The following is a 23,702-nucleotide window of genomic DNA, read 5'->3' on the forward strand; positions in this document are numbered from 1 at the left end:
CAGCAGGCAGGAGACACACTGCCACGCCGTGCCAGGCACCAGATAGATCAGATCCTCACGGCACACACTATAGAGGGCCAGTATCATTATGCCTGTTTTATAGGTCAGGACACAGAGGATCAAAAGAGCAAGCAGATCCCGCAAATTTTACAGCTTGTTAGTGCCAGAACCAGGATGGAGAGCCAGGTCCATTGGAGTCCAGACTCCACGTGCCTTCCTAGAATACGACACTCAGTGGGGCTCAGTAAACGCTGAGATCTTGAATGAATGAATGAATAATGAGCAGATTCAGTGAATGTGCAAACAAACTGGGAGAAGACGCATCTCAAGCTGCTTCCAGATGCTGGACTGAAGAGGCAGACAGGTGAGCCTGACTCCCTCCTCCCTGAGGAAGCTGGCCGTCTCACCCAGGTCATAGGATGAGCTGATGTGAGGGGTTCATGCTGGAGCGTGTGGGTTTAGTCACCCCTCCTTGTCCTGCCCCATAAGGGCGCAGCCTGAGTGGAGGAACTGGAGAGGCTCGGGTCACGGGGAGGAGCAGCGCCTTCCCTCCCCTCTGTGGCTTGGTTTGCTCAGCAGCAGCACAAGAAAGCCGTGAGTGGCATGGATGACAAGCCTGGACAGGCCTGGACAGGCCACACATGACGGTAAATCTGAGCCTGTTCTGACTTAGTCTGGTATTTAAAAAAAAAAAGACACAAAGGATCCTTGAGGAAGGAAGAAAGAACAACAGTGAAGGCTCTTAAATCAAACCTCAGGAAGGTCTTCCCAACAGCGGAAGTTGTCCAACTCCAGGAGGGGTGAGAAAAACTCACTTGAAAGCAGATACCTGTGAAAAGGGCAAGGAATTCTTAAGGGGCCATTCTAACGTAGACCTGTTGGGAAATAGAGTTATCAGGAGCAGTTCACCCAGCCCCCAAATGTCAGATCTGGAAAGGTCTTTCAGAGAGAACGTTTCTTAGACCCTTGCCACCCTCTTTCAGATGAGGGTTCTGAGGTCCAGGGTGGGGCTGGAAGCGACCAGGGCGACACGCGGAGGAGAGACCGGGCCTCTGCGGGAACTCGCTCATCTTGCCTCCTGTCCCGGCCACCAGACAATGCTCCTTTCCACCCGCCCCCCACCCTTGCTCTGATCTTTCCCCCTTAGCTGTAGGATTTTCCCAGAGACTGACATCATTTTCCTAAATCACATTTCTTGAAACCACTTGAAATCTAGTCTACTTCTGACCCTGGGGCCCTCCACCAAAGACACGGTGAAGAGGGGTTTCATGAAAGGAATTCCATGGCACACAAAAGCAATTAGACCATAAGCGGATGACTACTTGACGACAATGGGCTGCAGCTCCCTTGAAGCTTTATTTTCTGAGCTTTAAGACACTTCATACTCTGGACTCAGTGATCTGAGTTCCAAACACAGCTCTGCCATATCCCAGCAGAACGACTTTGTGCAAATTATTCCCCGAGACTCAGTTTCCCCACATGGGAAAGGAGGATAATGCTACTGACTACTTTCAAATAGGTGAGATAAAATAGGTTAATATTACAAAGTACTGGGAAGAGTGCCTGCATAGAGCAAGTGCTCAATAAATGTGAGTTATTACAATCAGCTGGCTTCCCAGGTGGCTCAGCAGTAAAGAATCTGCCTGCAACGCAGGAGATGCGAGATGCACGCAGGGAAGAGCCCCTGGAGGAGAAAATGGCAGCCCACTCCAGTATTCTCGCTGGAAAAATCCCGTGGACAGAGGAGCCTGGCGGGCTACAGTTCATGGGGTAAGAAAGAGTCTGGCTGAAGCCAAGCACACACATAGTCAGCTGACAACAGCCGGGGATGGCGGTGCGGCTGGGGGAGGCTGGCTCTGGCTAGGACTGGAAAGCTCTCTGAAGGCACACTGGCCTGTGACTCTAGAAATTTAGATTCTAGGTCCAGCTCAGTCAAGGAAGGTTTGCTGCAGGGCCCTGGGGAGGTTATCCCTCTGCCCCTGAGCCTCAGTTTCCCCAACTGGAATATGAAGCAATCGGACCAAGAAATCTCCCACCTGTGCTCTCAGCTCTAAGATTATGGGAGCGAGCGCTTATCACTCACGATGCAGTGAAGGGAATTCAGCTCAGCAGTCCCGCTCTGCCGTCCTCGGCCAAGCCCCAGTGCACATATAAGTCCTGTCTTTACACTCTACTCCGTGCCCATCTGGCCCACTCTGAAGGATTCTGTAATGCACCTCAGAGCCGAGACAGCCAGGCTGGGCCATCAGAGCCAACCCAGCTGTCAATGAAGAAAGCTTGCCTGTGTGTCCCTGGGCCAGCTGCTACCTGAGCTTCGCCCTGCCCTTGGTCCTGCCATCAACATGGCAGGACCTGGCCCCTGAGCCTGAAGACAGAGGGCAGCCTGCCAGAGAAGCAGGGCAGACGCTCTCCCGAGTGATGGACCGGCAGCCCCGTGCCAGCTGCTCTCCTCAGCCGAGCTGGAGTGGACCTGACAGTCTGGGGGCGGGGGATGGGGAGAAGAAGCGCTCCCCGCCCCAGCTGGCCCCGCAGGAGACCCAGGAACAGGACTGTCAGTGCGAGTTTGGGAAGCGCCACCAGCTTGCATCAGTGAGACGTCTTTGGAGTGTAAAGGGGCCTGCCAGGGGGCTTCAGAACAATGTCCACTCCCCTTCCTCTCTGCGCTTACTTAGCAACCCACAACCACAGACACGGGCGGCAGGAAAGCTGCGGTCTGAGCGTGAGGCAGTCCAGGTGCACGCCCACCGTGCCCCTTCCGCAGCCCCGTGGCTTTGAATAATGCACGCCCCTCTCTGGGCTTGTTTCCTCCATCTATGAAATGAGGGTGCCAATGGGGTTTTGCCACCTGATGTGAAGAGCTGGTTCATTGGGAAAGACCCTGATGCTGGGAAAGAGTGAAGGTGGGAGGCGAAGGGGGCGACAGAGATGAGATGGTTGGATGGCATCACTGACCCAATGGACACGAGTTTGAGCAAACTCCAGGAGACAGTGAAGGACAGGGAAGCCTGGCGTGCTGCAGTCCACGGCGTTGCAAAGGGTCGGACGTGACTTAGCGACTGAACGATGATGGTGAGGTTTGGAGAAAGCCCAAAAGAGAGGCCACAGTCACAGGTCGTCCCCACACAGCACTCAGGTCCAGCTCCCACGCTGTGCATATGTGCTTTACATAATCCTCACAGCAGCACTCTGATGTAGACGCGGAGAGGTTCGCTCAGGGGACACGACCAGTCACAGCAGAACCAGCACTCAAACCCAGGCAGCCTGGCTCCCGGCTCTGCTCTTAGCCCTGTCTCTGGAGTGAGGGCTTCCAGCACAGGCTCTGCAGGAGCTTGGCCAACATGAACTCCCCTCTGGCCTCCCCTCCTGGGTGCGAGGGCAGGACTGCTCCCAGAAGGAGGCTGTGGTCAGCCCGGCGCAGGACAGTGAAGGAGCAGAGATGCTTCTGGAAGGCCACCTCCCAGACTGGGACTCAGTGGTATCAAAGAAATGCCAGCAGAAACCCAAGACTCCTCGAGCTGCTCAGGTCTTCCCTGGACTGGCCTGCTGGGCCCCCTGAAATGACCCTGCTTGGGTCTCCCTCAAGGTCCTCACACAGAGAGGTCCAAGCTCCACAACTCAGGGGGAAATGTTTTTTTCAAGCACATCAGAATACAGAAGCTTTTCACCCTGGCCAGGGGGATGCTGTCTACGTCAAACACCTCCAAGAGCTGGGATCTTCCAAACCCAGCACCAGCCAGGCATCATCCAGGCCTCTGCTGGGACCCCAACGTCCTGTGAGGGCCCACACCCAGCCACGGGTTTAACCGAGTCCTGGCAGAGTGGCAGGAGGGCTGGCCACCAGCAGGCACTGGAACGCTCGTCAGCTGCCTCTTCGTGCCCAGAGCATCGGCCACTTCCAGAACAAATGGCAAGGTGAGGCAGAGAGGCCTGCAATTTGTTAGGCTAAAACCCAAACCCAGAACCAGGACGTCAAGAGCCTTTTTCCTTGAATTATCCTCCTGTGTCAACACCAAGTGGGAGCGTACGCCTCTATGGAGAGTGTTCAGAGCTCTAGGGACCAAGATGCTATCTGGGCGCAGTCCCATGGCTCTAAGAGAACCGAAGCCAGCAATCGCAGGGAACATCGCCCGCTGATGACCCCCACTTTCCCAGGTCTTTGTCCCCCTCTGCCCGGTCAGCCGCTTCTCAGCTGCGTCTCTACCTGCTAACTGCCTATCCCTTGCCAGCCCCGCCTTTCCACGGCCCCGCCGCTCTCTCTGCCTCACCCTCTCTGCCGGGTTTCTCTGTCTGCCCTTCCACATCCCTGCCCTGCTCCCGTCTACAGGGCTCTGTGCCCAAGAGGCTGATCTCCCATGTGCATCCCCGGGATCCCTTGACCCTGGATTCTGCTGACCCGGGAGGCACTGGTAGGAGGCTCGAAGCCAGAGGAGATGCTGTGGGGGATGTCCCCTCCAGCCAGGGCCCTCTCTTTCCTGCTGCAGCTCCCATCCACCGCCCGCCATCATTTGCTGGGTTCGGGTACCCACTCCCTCTCCTTGGCTTCAGGCTCCTCTCCACGCCCTCCCGCGTCCCCTGCCCCCCTCTCCTGGCTCCCTCTAAGCTCACCACCTCTCTGTGAAGGTTGCTCAGCCGCTCAGTCGTGTGCGACTCTTTCTGACCCCATGGACTGCAGCACCCCCGGCCTCCCAGTCCATCACCATCTCCCAGCATTTGCTCAAACTCATGTCCATTGATTCGGCGACGCCATCCAACCATCTCATCCCCTGTCGTCCCCTCCTCCTCCTGCCCTCAATCTCTCCCAGCATTGGGGTTTTTCTCTATGAATGGCCCCCCATTAAATTGTCAAGTGTGCTCTGAATTTGCCCACTGTCCCCGCCCCAGAACCCGAAGGAAGCGCTGCGCATCCTCATCTCCGTCTCTCCCCTTCCTCCTGAACCTGCTTCCTGAGCCCGTCTCCACCTCTGCCCTGCGCATCCCCCTGCCTCTCTCCACCCTTCCGCACATCAGTCTCGCTGCACCTCCCAGACTCCGTGCCTCCCACTTCTGCTTCCATCTTTCTGCCTCATTCTCCCAGTCTCCTCTTTCCTCTTCCTTTCCTCTCCCCAGACTACACAAAATCCTTCATTTCAGAGGCAGGATCCACCAACCCCCAAGATAGCACAGAGGGACTTTCTATGAGGACCCACAGCCCCTAAAGAAAGCACTCATGAATGAGCCCTTCACCTTTCTCCACACCTCCTGCTTGGATTTACCTTTAGAATCTCTCCAGAAGGTTGTGTGGGAAGGAGAATCATCCTTTGGCTGGGATGGGTCCCTTGGGCAACCCTGGAACATGAACTCAATGAGGGGAGGGGTCACCCTCACTTCTGAGCCCTAGGATCACCCACCAATGCCCCAGGAGACCTTACTGGAAGCTCAGACTCCAAAAGACCTGAACGAGAATCCGCCTTTCCCTTCTGCATCTTTATCCCTAATCCTCCCAAGGAGTCAGGCTTGATTCTCTGCTTCCCTTCTTCCCACCTCAGTGACATGTCTTGGAAATTCCACCTCTGAAATAAATCTCCAACATGCCGGCTCTCCAGCCCCCCGCCCCCAGCCCAGACCACCATTACACGCCTGGATAACGACGTGAACCTCTCACCGGTCCTCCCCTCGCCCCTCTGAGCTCCCTTCTGTCCATTCTCCACCCAACAACTGGAGGGATTGATCCTTTAAAAGCTTAAATCACATCAAATCATTTCTGTGCTTAAAATTCTGCAAAGATCTCCCGTGGCTTAGAATAAATACCAGACACAAGGCCCTGGTCCGTGATGCCATAATGAGCCACCTGCCAACCTCTGCCTCCCTCCACCTGGTCCCACCCCACTCTCCTCCTGGTGTGCCCCACCCAGTGGCAGACCTGCTGAAACCTCAGCCCCCAGATGCAAGGACTAGAGGGTCCCCAGACCCTTCTCACGCCGAGGCTCAGGGCCTGCCTCTGCCACGGCCGCGCGCTCCCCTGCGATGGGGGGAGACTGCGTGAGAAGACAGCCGCCAGTCCTGCACTGCCTGTCAGAGCAGCCGCTCCTCCAGGAAGCCCAAGGGGATCAGCCCCACTCCCTGCACTTCCTGCCACACGAGGCTGGAGCATCTGCCTGAGTTTTTCCTTTGGTCACTTGTGGGGAGAGTATGAGTCTAGGGTCATCTGAAGTATCTAAACCTCACATATGAAGTCAGATCAAAGGCTCGTATCTCAAGGGTGGCATCTTGGGTATAAGGACTCCCAGGGGGCTGCAAACCCACTCCTGTCCCAAGGACCGCACTCTGCTCACCCCTGAGGACACCTCCTCATGTGTCCTCACAGGTCCCAGAGACTCCCCTCTCCAGCCCACGCCTTCAGATCCAGCGAGACCAGCAAGAGTCAAGGGCACATGTGAGGGGCAGGGGGAGAAGAGGGCACCAGGAAGCGGTTCTGCAGGAAAGACTGGGCTCAGAGACAGTGTCCACCGGTGACAACATGCCATGAGCGCCTCTAAGCAAGATGCACGTGTTAGTCGCTCAGTCGTGTCCAACTCTTTTCGACCCCGTGGACTGCAGCCCGCCAGGCTCCTCTGTCCATGGAATTCTTCAGGCCAGAATACTGGAGTGGGTTGCCATGCTCTCCTCCAGGGGATCTTCCCCACCCAGGGACTGAACCCAGGTCTCCTGCATTGCAGGCAGATTCTTTACCATCTGTGCCAAGAGAACCTCTAGGGACAAAGCAAACTCCTGCCCATCTCTGGGGCCACAAGGCCTGGGAAAGGCCAGGAAGGGGACTTTGACTTAGACCATCCTGGTTCCAATCCTGGACCTGGTCAGCTCCTGGCGCCGCAGCTTGGCCAGCAGTAGCTGATATTTACTGCTTGGCCAGCAGTAGCTGACGGTAACGGTAGCTGACATTTGTCGGGTGCTTGGGCCAGGCACCGTGTCCAGCAGGTCAGCCACGGTTGTTCATTTCGCATGACACGTCTACAGCTTGGGTGCTCATATTACTTCCATTTTACAGATGAAGAAACAAGGCACAGAGATTCAGGGACCTGTCCAAAGTCACAGACCTCGGAAGTGATAGATCTGAGGTGTAGACTGAGGATCCCAGCTCAGTAGCCCCTGGCCTCAAGAATTCCCTCCCCCAACCATCACACTAGTCAAGACCGAGTGCCCCAGACAGGCTCAGCTGTGCAGACGCAGTCCGTGCGGGCACGCAGGGCTTGGCTCAAGTTCGTCTCTCACTGCCTTGAAATTCTTCACAGTTTTTGAACAAGGGGCCCCCGCACTTTCATTTTGCACGGGGTTCTGCAAATCACGCGGCAAATTCTGCCTCTGATGTCAAGACAACGCTGTGGGTGGGGGGTGCTGTGAGATTGGGGGACAGCACGCGACACGGGCTCTGTGCTCAGAAGCAAGGGCGCTGAGCCCCACGGGCACCCCCGGAGGCGAGCCGTCTGGCTGACAAGCCAGCGACTGTGACTTCGATCCCCCCCGCCTGGTTTTATTGTTAAGCGCCTACTCCGCGCGAACTGACCGATCCACACTCAGGCGAGCAGATGCCGAGTGTCCTCACTCCGTCTCGGCTCCACATCCTGTCACTCAGCTCATCCAGCCGCCGTCAGGAGGGAGCCCAGGGGCCCGAGCGTGGACTCCGCCGCTCACAGCTGCGTGCACCTCCCGGCCTCGGAGACGTCCCCGCTGCCTCCTCTCACCACAACCTCGGTCCACGGCAGGCTCTCAGGCCCGGGCAAGAAGCACAGGCCCGGTCAAGTCGCAGGTCAGAGAGCGCAGAGCTGCGGTTCAAACCCCCGCTCCACACCTCCGGTCCCGGCTCTGCAGCCACTCTGCCCCCCTCCGGCCCAACGCCCGCTCTGATCAGGGCCTGCTCGCAAAGACAGACATGGGCAATCCAGCGCCACCACCTCAGAAGCTTCCCCGAGGTTCCGGCACCCCTCTGGCGCTGAGTCAACCCGATCTGTCTGTCTTACCAGGAGCATGTGGCAGCGGGGGGCGTGGAGGAGGGGCTGGGGCACAGGACCCCCTGTCACCGCCTATTTATCCACCTGCCTGGCACCCCGCCTGTCGGCCTGCTCCCCTGTCTTCTATTTATCTGTCAATCTATCTTTCCGTCTGTCTTGTCATCTCTCACCTGTTTCTCTGTGCATCAGAGCTGCTCATGGCCCTTGCTTTCTCACCCCCTTCAAGCAGAAATCCAAACACATCTGGGCCTCCCAAGCCCCCTCCCTTTCCCCCTGAAGCTGGTGAAGCCCTGCCTCTACCCTGGAGCTTGCCCCTGGCTGGGCGGGTAGAGACGCCGGGCTCCAGAGAACTCTACAGTCCATAGCAACATTACTCTTATCGTAAATGGCCACGGTTTGGACACCAACAGGCTTCCCTGGTGGCTCAGAGGGTAAAGAATCTGTCTGCAATGAGGGAGACCTGGGTTAGATCCCTAGGTGGGGAAGATCCCTTGGAGAAGGAAACCACTCCAGCATTCTTGCCTGGAGAATCCCATGGACAGAGGAGCCCGGTGGGCTGCAGTCCACGGGGTCGCAAAGGGTCGGACAAGGCTGAGAGACTAACACTCCTGCTTTCACGTGGACGCCTGCACGGTACGAGCTCTGCTCCCCCCTTTCCCTCAACAAACGCCCTCAGGGCACCTGCCACGCGCCAGGCACCATGACCGGGTGCTGACGTTATGTCAGACAAGGCAGCCAAGGTCCCCGAGAAAATGAGTTTCCGCTGGGGGCCAGACGTAAAAACCATCCATCTTTGACACTCGAGAAAAGCCAGGCTCAGAGAGGCTAGTCATCTTGCCCCAGGACACATAGCCATTGACGTGCTGCAGCCGCATCAGACCTTGGCCAGACGCCTCCCAGGCTGCTCTGCCTTCTTTCCAAGCCAGTTGCCGGGGGCAGCTTTGCCTGGAGAGGCCCTGCAGAGCATGGCAAGGAGGCAGGGAGGCAGGGATGAGGGGGGGTGCATGCCTCGGCTGCTGGCAGATCAGGGTCTGGCTCTCCGGGGCCCGGCATGCCATCAGCTACTAATCCCTCCACTCAGCTGTGAGATCCTGCAGCATCTTGCCACCCAAGCTCTGCGACGGGCAGGCGATTATCAGGAGCACCGCCGTCGAGCAGGGAGGGGTGCGAGCCTCCCATCTCTCCCAGAGCCAGCATCTGATGGAGCCAGAGGTCGCAGAGCATCAGGGATGGAGGGGTGCACAAAGGTCATCGGCGCACACCCCCCCCACCCCTGTCCTGGAACCTCAGGAAGAACGTAAAAAACCTTGACTAAAACCTCTCTGAAAGAGACCTCTCAGAGAGGTTGGGATCAGGGCGTGACTGTATCCAGCTTTGCAACTGTACAATGTTGCAGCTGTTCAACTCTGCCCTGGGGCAGGAAAGCAGCCGCAGACACCATGTAAGCGGCGGTGACCCAAGGATTCCTGATTCACCAAAACAGGCCCCTCAGGCTGCGCTCTGCTGAGTCCTAGTCTAGAGTCTGTATCAGTAACAGCGATCGTGGTAATTAGGAGAGCTGGTGTTTACTGGAGAAGGGAATGCCACCCCACTCCAGTGTTCCTGCCTGGAGAACCCCATGGACAGACGAGCCTGGCGGGCTACAGGCCATGGGGTCACAGAGTGGGACACGACTGAGCGGCTCACACACACACACACACACACACACACACACACGCATACATTTCCTGAGCAATCACTGTGCACCGGGGCAGATCTCATAATGCCTAGGGGGACTTGGACTGTTCCTCTCGCAAATCTGCAGGTAAGGTGGCTGCAGCACCGAGATGTTAAGTGGCTCACCTGCCCAGTGGAAGTGGCAGAGCCAGTCAGAAAGTCCTGCTTCACTCCCTTCCATCTGGTGGCTCAGAAGCTTGGCGTCCTCTTTGACCGTCTCTTCCTCTCTCACTGCATCTAACCTCGAGCAAATTCGATGGGCTCCACCTTCAAGGCATCCTCACAGAAGTGCTGGCTGCTCAGCCCGCATCCATCCTGGCCTGAGCTGCGTGGTCTCTCACCGGGTTACTGCGACAGCCTCCTCCCCCGCCCGCCTGCAGAAGCCTGTGGCCGCAGTGGGCGCTTCAGCCACCCTGATGCTCCCCTGGCCCACTCCCCCATCTCCGACCTCCCCGCCTCCGTCTCTCCCCTTTCCCCTCCGGTCCAGCCGCCCAGGCTGCCTCATTGCTCCTGGAGTACACCGGCATCCGCCTGCCCCAGCCGTTCCTGCTGCCTGGGATACGTCCCCAGACATCCGCAGGGCACACGCCCCACCTCTGACGCCTTGGTTCAGATCTCGCCTCCTCGTGGGGCCGCCCCTCGCCTCCCCCTGTGGCTCTGCACTTTGCCCTCTCGCCTCCCACCCTGTCCCCTCTTGCTCCACGTTTTCCCCTTCCTATTGCCTTTACTACCCTACGTGACTTGGCTCTTTATTGTTTTTATTTAATTGCCTGTCTTTCTGCACTGGACTGTGACTCTATGGAATTATTTTTTCTGTCCCCAGCCCCTCTAGCGGCCCCGGTCCACGGAGGGTGCTCAGTGATATTTGTTGAATGGACACACGAATTCTGCCTAAACCTTCCTCATCCAGCGCCTGCTATTTCCTCAGGCTCTGAATGAGCATAGACAGCTAAAGGGGCCGCATGTCAAGGAAAAGACACTTCTGCTGGTTTCTCTAGAGTGTGGCCTCTATGTTGTAGATGCCAGCCCCTGAATAGAAGTTTTCACGCCAGCTGGGCCTGGATGCTGCTGCTACTGCTAAGTCACGTCAGTCGTGTCCGACTCTGCAGGATGAGCTCAAAATAAAACCCTGTTGCTTGGGTCGTTTTTGAGCACACAAATCAGGCCAGTGCTCAAGGAATAGGTCATCTGCCTCCATGAGATCCCTTGCTCTGCTCCTCAAACAAAGAAATCAAGGAGAATCCCAGCTCCCTTTGCAACAAGCATCTGAAGAAATTCAAGAGACACCTGGGGACCAGCAAACAGGAATTCTGTCTGAGGACCTGGGCCAGTGAGGCGGGCAGTCGATAAAGCTTGGATAGAGCCGAGCTGGGCAACTGGGCCTGGTTTCTAGGACCGGGGGACAAAGGAAAGTGTGCGACTCCCTGAATAGGCACTTTCGCCAAAGACTGACGAGGATCAGGCACATTTTGATTGGCAAACATTTCAACCACTCAATTCTGGCCCTGCATAGTCACAGCCCTGGCCATCGCCTTCTGCCCAAGTCCTGTCTTGACCTACTGGGTCGCCTCGGGCAAACTGCCTCATCTCTCTGGGCCTTGATCTCAACTCTGCAGTGCTCTTTAGGGCCCCATCCAATAAGAAGAGTCTGTGGCTCTGGGATTCCATGTCTCATCCGTCACCAGTAACTTGCTACAAATATTAACTCAAGCAGGAAAACGAATCAGGGAGGGACTTTCCTTGTATGACCTGGCTGTAGAGGCAGGAAACTTGAGTCTGAATTCCAGTCCTCTCTCTTGCCAGTTTTACAACTCTGCTCCGTTGGCATCAGTTTCCACATCTGTAAAATGGGGGTAACAATTCATCACCAGAAATAGGTGAGATGATGTGAGTTAAGAGCTTCCAGCAGACTGGAGGTGGGTAGCTACTGTTACAGAGACAGGGACCCTCAGCAGAGGATGAGTGTGACTCTGAGGCTTAAAACGTAGCACTGGAGACCTTGGGTTTCAACCTGAGGAGTGAATATTACTACACTTATGTTTTTACCTTTGTACCTATAAAAAGACACCTATTCCACTTCAAGAGAAACCAGGAAGACTTTTTTTTAAGATTGAAAAGGGGCAACATGATACAGCAAGGCAAAGTGTCTGTAATGCTTTGTATTATGTCAGCTTTGCGAAGCTAGAACCGCATGTCCCAGCATCCCATTCTCTGTAGTTCTGGGAGTGGACCCTAAGGGCACTGGAACAGAGAGGAAACATGTGTAGTGCTGGATCAGGCTAAGTGCATTGACCTGGGTGAATTAAGCAGAAACTCTGGATTCAATGCATTTGCTCAAGCAGCTGGGTCTGCCTGTTAACAGTGCTTGGTTGAGTGACTAAGACCTGGAAGCTGAGGTGGTCCACACTAAATGATGTTCTAATGCCAGCATTTCCCCGGTAGATTGCAGCCAAAGGCGTCCAGACACTTAGGGATACTGGAATGCTAGAGTGGACTTATCGTGCTAGACCTGCTCATCCACCCCCAACAGGTGCAGGCCGCCATGCAAACTACACTGCCAGTCGGGTTTTGGGGCCCAGAAGCCCTGACGATGCCCGAAGGGTGTGCGGTAGACAGGGAGGCTGTCTGGAGACCGGGGCAGGCTCCCTAGGTGAACCGCAGCACAGACTTCAGACTGGAGAAGCGCGATGCCACCATCTGGATCCCATTCTTCTCCTGAGAAATGGCTTCCGTGTCGCCGCAGGACCTCATAGGCACTGAAAGCTCGGTTATGGGCCACCAGGGGCCTGTGCCTTCTGAGCTGCCCGTCATGCACAGGGTGTCGTCTGAGCAACCAAGCCATAGTATTGGGCATTTGGGCAAGCCCTTCTACCGTTACATGGAAGTAGCAAATGCAATACCAGCTCAAGCAGGTCGGGAAGACGCAAGTAAGTCCCCTGAGCAGACACGATGCCCACCTCCCCTCTCACGCTATAAAACTTCCTCTCTCTAGCTCACACCTGTGGCCTTCTGCGGACGTCCCTGACAAGTTAACTGAGGGAGGAAGAAATGGTTCTGGTTAGGTAGATGGTTCTGCAGGAGGCCTCTTGTTCAGTCGCCAAGTCCTACCTGACTGTTTGAGACCCCATGGACTGCAGCACACTGGGCTTCCCTGCCCTTCACCCTCTCCCAGAGTTTGCTCAAACTCATGTCCATCCAGTCAGTAATGCCATCCACCCATCTCATCCTCCGTCATCCCCTTTTCCTCCTGTCCTCAATCTTTCCCAGCATCAGGGTCTTTTCTAAGGAGAGGGCTCTTCACATCAGATGGCCAAATTACTGGAGCTTCAGCTTCAGCATCAGTCTTTCCCATGAATATTCAGGGTTGATTTCCTTTAGGATTAACTGGTTTGATCTCCTTGCTGTCCAAAGGACTGTCAAGAAGTCTTCTCCAGCACCACAATTTGAAAGCATCAATTCTTCAGCACTCAGCCTTCTTTACGGTCCAACTCTCACATCCGTACATGACTACTGGAAAAACCATAGCTTTGACTAGACAGACCTTTGTTGGCAAAGTGATGTATTTTTAATACCCTGTCCAGGTTTTTCAGTGTTCCTTCCAAGGAGCTTGCAGGATAGGCTGGCACTATTCTTAACGGGGCAGCTGCAGCCGTGTAGCCTCACTCTCCGGGACAGTGAGGAAGGGAAATTCTGAGCAATCCAATCCAGTGCAGAGCTTTGAGAAGGGAGTGTGATTATTTGCTTAGCCTGGAAGGAGAGACAACAAGTCAGGCACTTAGAAGAAACACAGTTGGAAGACTGGTGAAGCGAGGTCTTGAGAAGAGATATACGCTGAAACTTTCCAAGTTGGAAGATGGGGTGAATGTATCTGTATCCTAAAAGCACACTCATCAAGAGTGACCTCAATAAAGCAGGACCTTAGCAACTGGATGGGCAAACTGATCCACTTTGTGGATGTCAATCACACTCTTTCTTAAGCCCTCCCTATCGTTACCCAATGGGCTCGCGAGCAAAACGACAAGAGAGGAAGGGATGGAGGGTAGGCATGGATTCAGCAAACTGGACTTTCTCTCGCGGCTGGCCCAGCCACAGTCACTGTGAAGTCCCAAGCACCGATCACAGAGCCCCGGGCTGAACTCTCAGTACGACACCACGCTTGTTCTCAACTCACTTCTCCAGACCCGCATCTTAAATACGGATTCGTTTTCCAGCCCACAGTGCTTTTGCCAAAACCACCATCTGCGGGGGTACGGAATGCCTTGCCCACCTTCGTAGCATTCCACACAGCTTTGCTTCAGATCATTTACCGCAAGCAAATGTGGTAAATTCGGTTAATTCTCTAGTCTCGCCGAGATCTCCATCACCCTGAAGCAGCTGGTCTGACTAAACGGCAGTGGCCTTTTGAAGACTCCGTTATGGCGTCAGCCTTGTGACAACACCTTGCAGGCCTGGGGCAATATCCTCCAGGAAGCGGCCTATGCTCCAAAACCAGCAACCGACAAACAATGTTATTCACCCCCGTAGCCGTAGCCAAGATTCCCAGGTGCAGGTGTTAAGGGGTAGAAATGGGCGTGTCTCCTCCGGCTATTATCCTAGGTAATTCACTAGCAACTGTTTGCTTTCCATCCCCGTGACTTTAGGTTCTTTCAGTCTAGAGATCTGAGTTCCCAAAGGAAAGATGCCCAGAGACACAACAATGGGCCCATTAACCATTAACGGGCCCACTGCAATCTGCCCACTCTGGGCTCCCCATGGCAATGAACCAATGGCTGTGGAGAGGAGTCTCCAGACTAGCTAGTGATTAATCATGAATAACAAGAGTCGCTGCTCTACGCTGGGGAATAAACAGGAGGACGGTCTGAATCCCAGAGATGCCCTGAGGCACTCCTTAATATCCCCATATTCCGTAATGAAATCCAATAAAAAGAAATACAACCACCCTTTATAGGTAGAACCGTCAGTGACCCAGGCCCTTAAAGAATGAAACTCTGTGTTACCCCAAGGCCAGTTTATTGCAGAAGGCAAATGGATTATGAAAAGGGTAGTGGATGAGCAAAACTATAAACCTCAGCGGCAGTCGCATACATGATCAGCGCAAGAAATGAAGCAGATAATAGATCTGAGTATTTCCTTCTTTTGTATGAAAATGTTTATGTGTATCTTAATCAAAGCCTTTCCCCTCACTCATTCCTCTATGATCTAACGTAAGAGATGTTAACAGTGCAGCTAACTGGTCGTTCAGCACTTAAATCATGGGCTGTCCAACACGGAGGGTTTCGTTTGCTTGTTTCATTAGAGTAGAGTCGATTCACAACGTTGTGTGAGTTTCCGGCACTCGGCGATCGAGTCAGCTATGCGTATGCGATGCCCACTCTTTCTTAGAGTCTATTCCTACACGGCCCCTGCGGAGTATGGAGCAGAGGTCCCTGTGCCATGCAGCAGGTCCTTATGAGTTAGCTGTTCCATGTATAGTAGGAGTTTGGGCTAGAAAGGGTATGAACATCACTCAAAGATGGATCAACAAACTTTGTATCTACTCTGGGGAAGAAGGTTAATGTGATTTCAGTTGTACCCAAGATTATGTGAGGTGGAAACAGGATTTTGCTAGGATATTAATTTGGAAGTTAAATATGGTTGAAAGAAGTGGGTACATGTGTGAGGCTGTTATGGGTAATCCATGGTGGGTTTACTAGACCAGTGTAACCAAGCTGGGACTATATCTTTCAGAGTCCCTTTAATCCATGGTGGGTTTACTAGACCAGTGTAACCAAGCCGGGACTATATCTTTCAGAGTCCCTTTCCCTTTCTGGTTCTGAGTCTGGTTGGCAGTAGAGAAATTGCTTGGGATTTGCAAGTGCAGTGAAGCAGCAGCCATGTTTATCTGCTCAAGGTCAGGGTGGGGTTCAGTTCAGTCGCTCAGTCGTGTCTGACTCTTTGCAACCCCATGCACTGCAGCACGCCAGGCCCCCCTGTCCATCACCAACTCCCAGAGCTTGCTCAAACTCATGTCCATCAAGTCAGTGATGCCATCCAACCATCTCATCCTCTATCGTCCCCTTCTCCTCCTGCCTTCAGTCTTTCCCAGCATCAGGGTCTTTTCCAGTGAGTCAGCTCTTTGCATCAGGTGGCCAAAGCACTGGAGTTTCAGCTTCAGCATCAGTCCTTCCAATGAATATTCAGGACTGGTCTCCTTTAGAATGGACTGGTTGGATCTCCTTGCAGTCCAAGGGACCCTCAAGAGTCTACTCCAACACCACAGTTCAGAAGCATCAATTCTTCAACACTGGGTGGGGTTAGGCAGAGTTGCTCTCATGCATGGCCCGCCTTGTGGGGTGGGACAGCACCTGAGCCTTCAAGCAACCCTGCTCCATCTCCTGCAGCGTCTCCGTACCCCAGACTGTGTGCTGTGTGGCAACACAGTGAAGTTGGCCAACTTCCTCTGCAGGTCAGAAGCCAGGAGATGGGGAGAGACACACGAGCTCCAGTCTACCGCTGCATGTTCTGGCTTATTTCTGCAGAAGTCATTGTTTTCCCCAATGCCCACCCATCTTTCTGTCCCAACTGCCTGCCCAGCTGACTTCAGGACCAGCACCAGGGGCAGCCTGTGGACTGTTTCAGTCCCCATAACTGCCTTAAGGTCAGATCTCTATACCAAATCCTGTATTCTTCTGCATATTGCTTCTGCTTCCTGGAATAAGCCTAGGCCATGCCTTAGGCTGAGCTCCCTACGAAAGGAGCCTGGGGTGGGAGTTTCCCTGTAAGTGGTTTACCAACAGAGAGCTCTCAGGAGAAACTTGGGAGTGAATAAAACAGGATGGGGCGGGGAAGAAGCTAATGAAGACAAGGGTTCAGCCAAAGTCTGGCCTCAGCCCGAGCCCACGGGCGCTCTGGACTGAATGGCAGCACAGAGTACCCTTCCTGGGGAGAGCTCTTTGTGCCAGGAAGGGTCAGCACTGCGTGCTTTTAATCAACCAGTCATTTCCTAGAGGTTTCCCTGGCTGGGAGTGTCATCTTCCAGGTATTCTTGCTGAAATGGCTCGTGGAGGCCAAGGGCAGTTCTCAGGAGAAGAGGGCAGCTGTGAGCTATTGGCAGCCAGCTCTCAGAGCAGCTGCCGGCGGGTGTGCCCGCCTGGTGGGGAGGCCAGAGCTGGGTGCCAAGAGCCTCTGCTGCACGCGGGTTCCCATGCTAGGAGACCCGGATTTGAAGCCCAGCTTCACTGCTTAACGGCTTGGGCATTGATCTTGGGCAAGTTTCCCAAAACCTCATTTTTCTCATTTGTAAAATGGGAGTAATAATTTCCGGTTGTTTTTCAGTCACTAAGTCGTGTCCCACTCTTTGCAACTGCAGCACGCCAGGCTTCCCTGTGTTTCACTGTCTCCCAGACATTGTCCAGACCCATGTCCCTTGAGTCGGTGATGCCATCCAACCATCTCACCCTCTGTTACCCCTTTTCCTCTGCCTTCAACCTTACTGAGCATCAGGGTCTTTTTAGTGAGTCAGCTCTTCGCATCAGGTGGCCAAAGTATTGGAGCTTCAGCATCAGTCCTTCCAGTGAATACTCAGGATTGATTTCCTTTAGCATTGATTGGTCTGATCTCCAAACTCTGGGAGATTGTGAAGGACAGGGAAGCTGTCCACGGTCTAGCAAGGAGTCAGACATGACTGAGCAACTGAACAAAAACGGTAGGGAGGTGATGCAATTCCAGTTGAGCTATTTCAAACCCTAAAAGATGAGGTTGTGAAGGTGTTACATTCAGTACGCCAGAAAATTTGGAAAATTCAGCAGTGGCCATAAGACAGGAAAAGTTCAGTTTTCATTCCAATCCCAAAGAAACCCAATACCAAAGAATGCTCAAACTACTGCACAATTGCACTCATCTCACACGCTAGCAAAGTAATGCTCAAAATTCTCCAAGCCAGGCTTCAACAGTACATGAACCGTGAACTTCCAGATGTTCAAGCTGAATTTAGAAAAGGCAGAGGAACCAGAGATCAAATTGCCAACATCTGTTGGATCATCAAAAAAGCAAGAAAGTTCCAGAAAAACATCTACTTCTGCTTTATTGACTATGCCAAAGCCTTTGACTCTGAGGATCACAATAAACTGTGGAAAATTCTGAAAGAGATGGGAATACCAGACCACCTGACCTGCCTCTTGAGAAACCTGTGTGCAGGTCAGGAAGCAACAGTTAGAACTGGACATGGAACAACAGACTGGTTCCAAATAGGAAAAGGGGTATGTCAAGGCTGCATATTGTCACCCTGCTTTTTAACTTAAATGCAGAGTACATCATGAGAAATGCTGGGCTGGATGAAGCATAAGCTGGAATTAAGATTGCCGGGAGAAATATCAATAACCTCAGATATGCCGATGATATCACCTTATGGCAGAAAGTGAAGACTTAAAGCACCTCTTGATGAAAGTGAAAGAGGAGAGTGAAAAAGTTGGCTCAACATTCAGAAAATGAAGATCATGGCATCTGGTCCCATCACTTCGTGGGAAACAGATGGGGAAACAGCGGAAACAGTGACAGACTTTATTTTGGGGGGCTCCAAAATCACCGCAGATGGTGACTGCAGCCATGAAATTAAAAGTCACTTGCTCTTTGGAAGAAAAGCTATGACCAACCTAGACAGCATATTAAAAAGCAGAGACATTACTTTGCCAACAAAGGTCCATCTAGTCAAAGCTATGGTTTTTCCAGTGGTCATGTATGGATGTGAGAGTTGGACTGTGAAGAAAGCTGAGCACTGAAGAATTGATGCTTTTGAATCATGGTGTTAGAGAAGACTGTTGAGAGTCCCTTGGACTGCAAGGAGATCCAACCAGTCCACCCTAAAGGAAATCAGTCTTGAATATTCATTGGAAGGACTGGTGTTGAAGCTGAAACTCCAATGCTTTGGCCTCCTGATGCAAAGAACTGACTCTTGAAAAGACCCTGATGCTTGGAGAGATTGAGGGCAGGAGAAGAAGGGGACGACAGAGGATGAGATGTTTGGATGGCATCCCCGATGCAATGGACATGAGTTTGAGCAAGCGGTGGGAGTTGGTGACGGACAGGGAAGCCTGGTGTGCTGCGTCCATGGGGTCTCAAAGAGTCAGACGCGACTGAGCAACTGAATTAAACAGTGTATTAGCCAACGTAAATCCCATGGCTAAGTCCAAAGACAAAGTAAAAGTGTGGTCCCTCTACAGGGAAGAGATGGGAAGGGTGAGAAGAAAAGAATTAAGGAAAAACAGTGTAATACAACACAGTCTAGAGAGCATCTTTGATGTGCTCACGTGATCACTCACCTCCCTGCTCAGTGTTTCAGACCAAACCTGTCCTAGAAACAAGAGCTTGCTGGGACCCTCCTCCGCCAGTCCTATGGGCTTCAATTAGATTTCTACAAGGAGGAAGTTGCAGCATGGAGCATCATCTCTAGATAGAAGAGAATCCGAAGAGAGTCCTCAATGAAAGCGTTCTTAAATGTTATCTCACCCAAACAATCCATTGCATGGATGGGAGAACTGAGACCCAGCTGTGTGCAAAGTCTTCTCGGTGTCAGAGACATTCAGCCCAGCGACTCCAGGGTCAGCTCGCCCAGGTTCTAGCTCCAGCTCCACTGGCTATTAAGGCATCATCCTGGGTAAATTACCACAGTGTCTCTGCATCTGTTTCCTCATCTATAAATGGGGGAAATCATAGTTCCTACCTCACTGGGTTATTATGAAGATTGAGAGCTGAAGCACTTAGAAAAGTACCTGATGGTTACCAAATAATTAATAGTCATCATCATTAGAATAATTCCACAAATAGCACTCTGTCCTAAGTACTGAGAAATTAGTTCCTGGCCCAAGAAGCTCTCACATCATGAAGGAAACAGAGGAAAAATAAGCAAGTTCATCATGCAGAATATTCTCCCACAGCGGGAGTCACAGAGGCAGAGGGTGAGCCTAATTCTGCCCCAAACAGGAAGAACAAAGACTAGGAAGACTTTCCAAAGGAGGCGTGATCTGAACCTAGACCCAAATAGGGTGCAGAGTGTTTTCCAAACGGACAAGAGGATGACTGATATTCCTGTAAGGCAAAGAGTGTGTGCAAAGGCCCTGAGGTATGGAAAGATAGCTCAGAGTGTGTTTGCAAAGCGAACCAACTGGATGGTCTGTGAACAGAGACAGGAGGGGAGGGCGGGGGTCAGATGCTCAAGAGCTCGGAATGCCAGGTAAGGTGCCTGGATTCCTCCCAACTGGCCTGTGACCTCACGCTTCTCCTCACAAGAAGCACTAACGGCAGATGGAAGGAATATCGTGAGTAGGGGTCTAGACAATATTTCTTAATATGCATTGAAGGTTCCAGTTTTGTCTTACTCCTATAAATCTGTCTCTTCTTCATGTTATATCTATGTTCATTCACTCATTTAACAATTGCTTATTAAGTGCCTACTGGGTGGCACTTAGAAAACCAGTAATTAAAACCAAGATTCTTCTTCTGTGAATCTTTTATTCTAGTGGGACAGGGGGAAATACTGGCTTATTGAAAGGCAATAAATTATAATGACAGTAGATGATAGATATAGATAGACTATATTAGAGAGAGAGAGAAACTGCATATATTAAAATGTAAGTGCTTTGGAGAATAAGAAATTAGATCAAGATAAGTTAAGCTGTCATTAAATGAAGCAATGAGTGAATTAAGATGGATGGATGGATAGATGGGTGGATGGATGGATGGATGGAAGGAAGGATAGATGGATGGATGGATGGATGGATGGATGGATGGATGATGGATGGATGGGTAGACAGAGGAAGGAGAAGTCTGGGCAGATGGTGGGGACCCTCTGAAAGGTTTTGAGAATGAGAATGACGATGCTCACATCTGTCAATCCCCTGCCTGCAAGAGGCTCCCACTCTCGAGGCAGCAGGCTACAGTCCTTCACATTCAGGGTCGAGGAAAGGTGAGTTCTGCCGAATTAGGAGTCTCAGATGCAACCTGATCTCCAAGCAGCTCAGCAGCTTGCTACCCATCCTTCAGATGCAGCTGAATTTCCTAATGCACAGTTGATATAAATGCCTTCTGGGCACATACTAGCTAATAAATAACTTGGTTAAATTGCAGCAGAGGGAGGAAGCTCCAAAACTGGAGGTGGGGATGGAAGGCTGGGGAACACAGCCCTTATTAATGACCTAACTGCCGTCTCTGAGAAGAGGGGATGGTACTGCGGGAAATGAGCCTGTGACGGTCGCTCCTTCTGTTGGCAGCACCCTGATGGCTTCTCCCAGACGCACAGCCTCCTCTAACCCAGCCTTCTCGGGGGGAGGCAGGAGCCCAGGTTCCTGGCTGCCTCTCAGGGTGAGTCATTTTGCTTTCTGGGCTTCAGCTCCTCATCACTAAAATGGGAAGGCAATTTCTCAACCTTTCTCGTAGGACTGAGTAAATTAATGGGTGGAGAAAGTTTGGAACCTGTAAAAAAAAATGCAGGAAGGGTGGTTCCATTAATTGAAAAGAACACTAAATATTTCCCATTTTATAAAGCCTGGGGCAATGCAGTGGTCCAGGATGGGATCAGACAGCTAGGTTCAAATTCTGCTTCTGCATCTTTCAAACTCTTGAAGTGAAGTAAAATTTGTTCGTTTGTATCTGACTCTCTGCAACCCCATTGACTAGCCTGCCAGGCTCCTCTTTCCATGGAATTCTCCAGGCCAGAATACTGGAGTGGGTTGCCATTCCCTTCTCCAGGGGAATCTTCCCAACCCAGGGATCAAACCCAGGTCTCCTGAGTTACAGGCGGATTCTTTACAGACTGAGCCACGCGGGAAGCCAAACTCTTGGGTTGGCCAAAATGTTTGCTTGCATTTCTCATGAGATGTCACAGGAAAACCAAAATGAGCCTTTTGGCCAACCCAACACGATGATTTGGGACACTGTTTTCTCTGAAGCCTTGACTTTCTCGTCTGTAAAATGAGGTTGCTGCCCCTCCCTCACAGCGTTGTGTGGGCTCAGCCGCTCAGTCGTGTCTGACCCTTTATACCCTCGTGGACTGTGGCCCTCCCGTCTCCTCTGTCTGTGCAGTTCTCCAGGCCAGAATCCTGGAGTGGGTTGCCATTTCCTTCTCCAGGAGACCTTCCCGAGCCAGGGATCAAACCCGAGTCTCTTGCATCTTCTGCGCCACCTGGGAAGCCCTCACAGATTACTGGGTGCTTTAAAAAAGAGAGCTCCCCTTGGTGCCGGGGCACGCTAAGTGCTGTGTGAGAGCAGCTCTGACGACCGTCGCTGCCGTAGCCCTGCGGCCCAGCCTCCTGCCTGTGACCCTGTGATTCAGAGCAAGGCTGCCCGGGCTGGTTTGTATTGCACAATCCCGTGGAGTGGTGGGTGCAGGCCTGAGGAGGAAGGCAGGTAACACCAAAGCCTGAATAGACTCTGCAGCCCCAGGAGGCGGGGGCTCCTTCTGGGGGAGCCAAGAGAGAGGGCCACGGCTCTGATCCCAACAGGGAGGTGTGCCACTTCCCCTGAAGCCAGAGGAGAAGCTGTTGGAACCCCCAGGAGAGGCTCATGAGCGCAGGCCTCTCCAGACACCTGAGCAGGTGCCCCAGGCTTAGCAATGACATTTCCTGAGTGAGTCCAGGCCCTCCGCTCCCCGCGCCTGTCACGTCCCATGAGGTTCAAGCACAGGCCAGCACGGCTCCCAGCACTGCAGGCCCCGGCGATGGCTGCACGCCTGGAGCCCGGGGACCCGTGACATTTCACGGCCCGTGAAACAGCTGATTTGCGCAGGGCGGGTTGGTGCCACAACCCCACGCGGAGCTGCCTTCTCCTTGGGATGCTGTTTTATAGCCTCCCGGGTCAGGGAGGCCTCTTTCTCTGGGCGGGAGGACCTTGCTCCATTTTGTTATTACTGCTGGGCTTTTGGAGGTAGACGGTAAAGAATCTGCCTGCAATGCAGGAGACCTGGTTCTATCCCTGGGTGGGGAAGATCCCCTGGAGGAGGGAATGGGAAAATGCAATGAGATGCAAGTTTCAGGACACTGAGAGACCCAGAGCCCAGAAGAGCTTTCTTCTCCTCTTATTGCCTCCATCACACCGACCTACCCAGCTCCTGTCCCCTGCCTGACGTTACGAGTATTGTGAAGAAAGCCACGCCTCACGCTGACTTTCAGTCTGCTGGCACTTTACCTGCACCAACGCGTTAAGTCCTGGTAAGAGTCTGTGCGTTCTGGGCCCCAGAGCGTCAAGTACACACTCCAAGTGTGGAGAGCTTGTCTGACCTTGTATATTGCTCCCCTCAAGGAAGAAATTGTGAGACCAGAAAGATAGGAAAGCCCAGCTCCCTTGACTGTTCAGAAACTCCCAGTGATGCGTTTCACCACCTTCTCCCAAAGATCTAGTTTTTAAAACCTCTGAGGCGATTTCTAAACTGGAAGAAACTTTTAGCAGGGAAGTCATGAGCCTTTGGGTGTCTCACGTCCTGTGGCAAAGACATCATCTATCTTCCTGGAAAGAGACATCTGTTGCTTGCATGCAAGGTGGTTAAAAACAGATCAGTGGTTGAAGCTGTTCATCTCTTCTGCTCTTCAGGAGAAGGGAAGGCATTGTGAGTTGGTGTGCAGGGCTCTCAGGCCACCTGGCGGTTTCTGAGGCCTCCCAAGGGGGGCCCAGCCCTCTGGATAGCTCTCAGCTGAGAGTTCTCAGGGCTGGGTGGGGAGGGTGGATGCACAGGTTGGGGACGGGCATCACACAGAAGCAGGGTCGTGACGCCACGTGACGGCTGCCCTGCCCTGCAGGTCGGAGCACCAGGCTGAGTGTCAACAGCCCACTGGCTCTGTGCAACCGTAGGCTAGTCTGAGCCTCCTCCAAGCCTGAGGTTTCCCCCTCTGAAAAATGGTAATAATATCTGGTTGCAGCAGCAGCAGCCCTGGCCCTGCCCAGCTCACAGGGCTGCTGAGAGGATCTGAAGAGACGATGGTTGCGGAAATGCCTGGAAGACCTCGACACCCCGTTCCCATAGAGACGATGACAGCG

Source organism: Ovis canadensis, chromosome 2, assembly GCF_042477335.2.
Source record: "Ovis canadensis isolate MfBH-ARS-UI-01 breed Bighorn chromosome 2, ARS-UI_OviCan_v2, whole genome shotgun sequence".
NCBI classification, from domain to species: domain Eukaryota; kingdom Metazoa; phylum Chordata; class Mammalia; order Artiodactyla; family Bovidae; genus Ovis; species Ovis canadensis.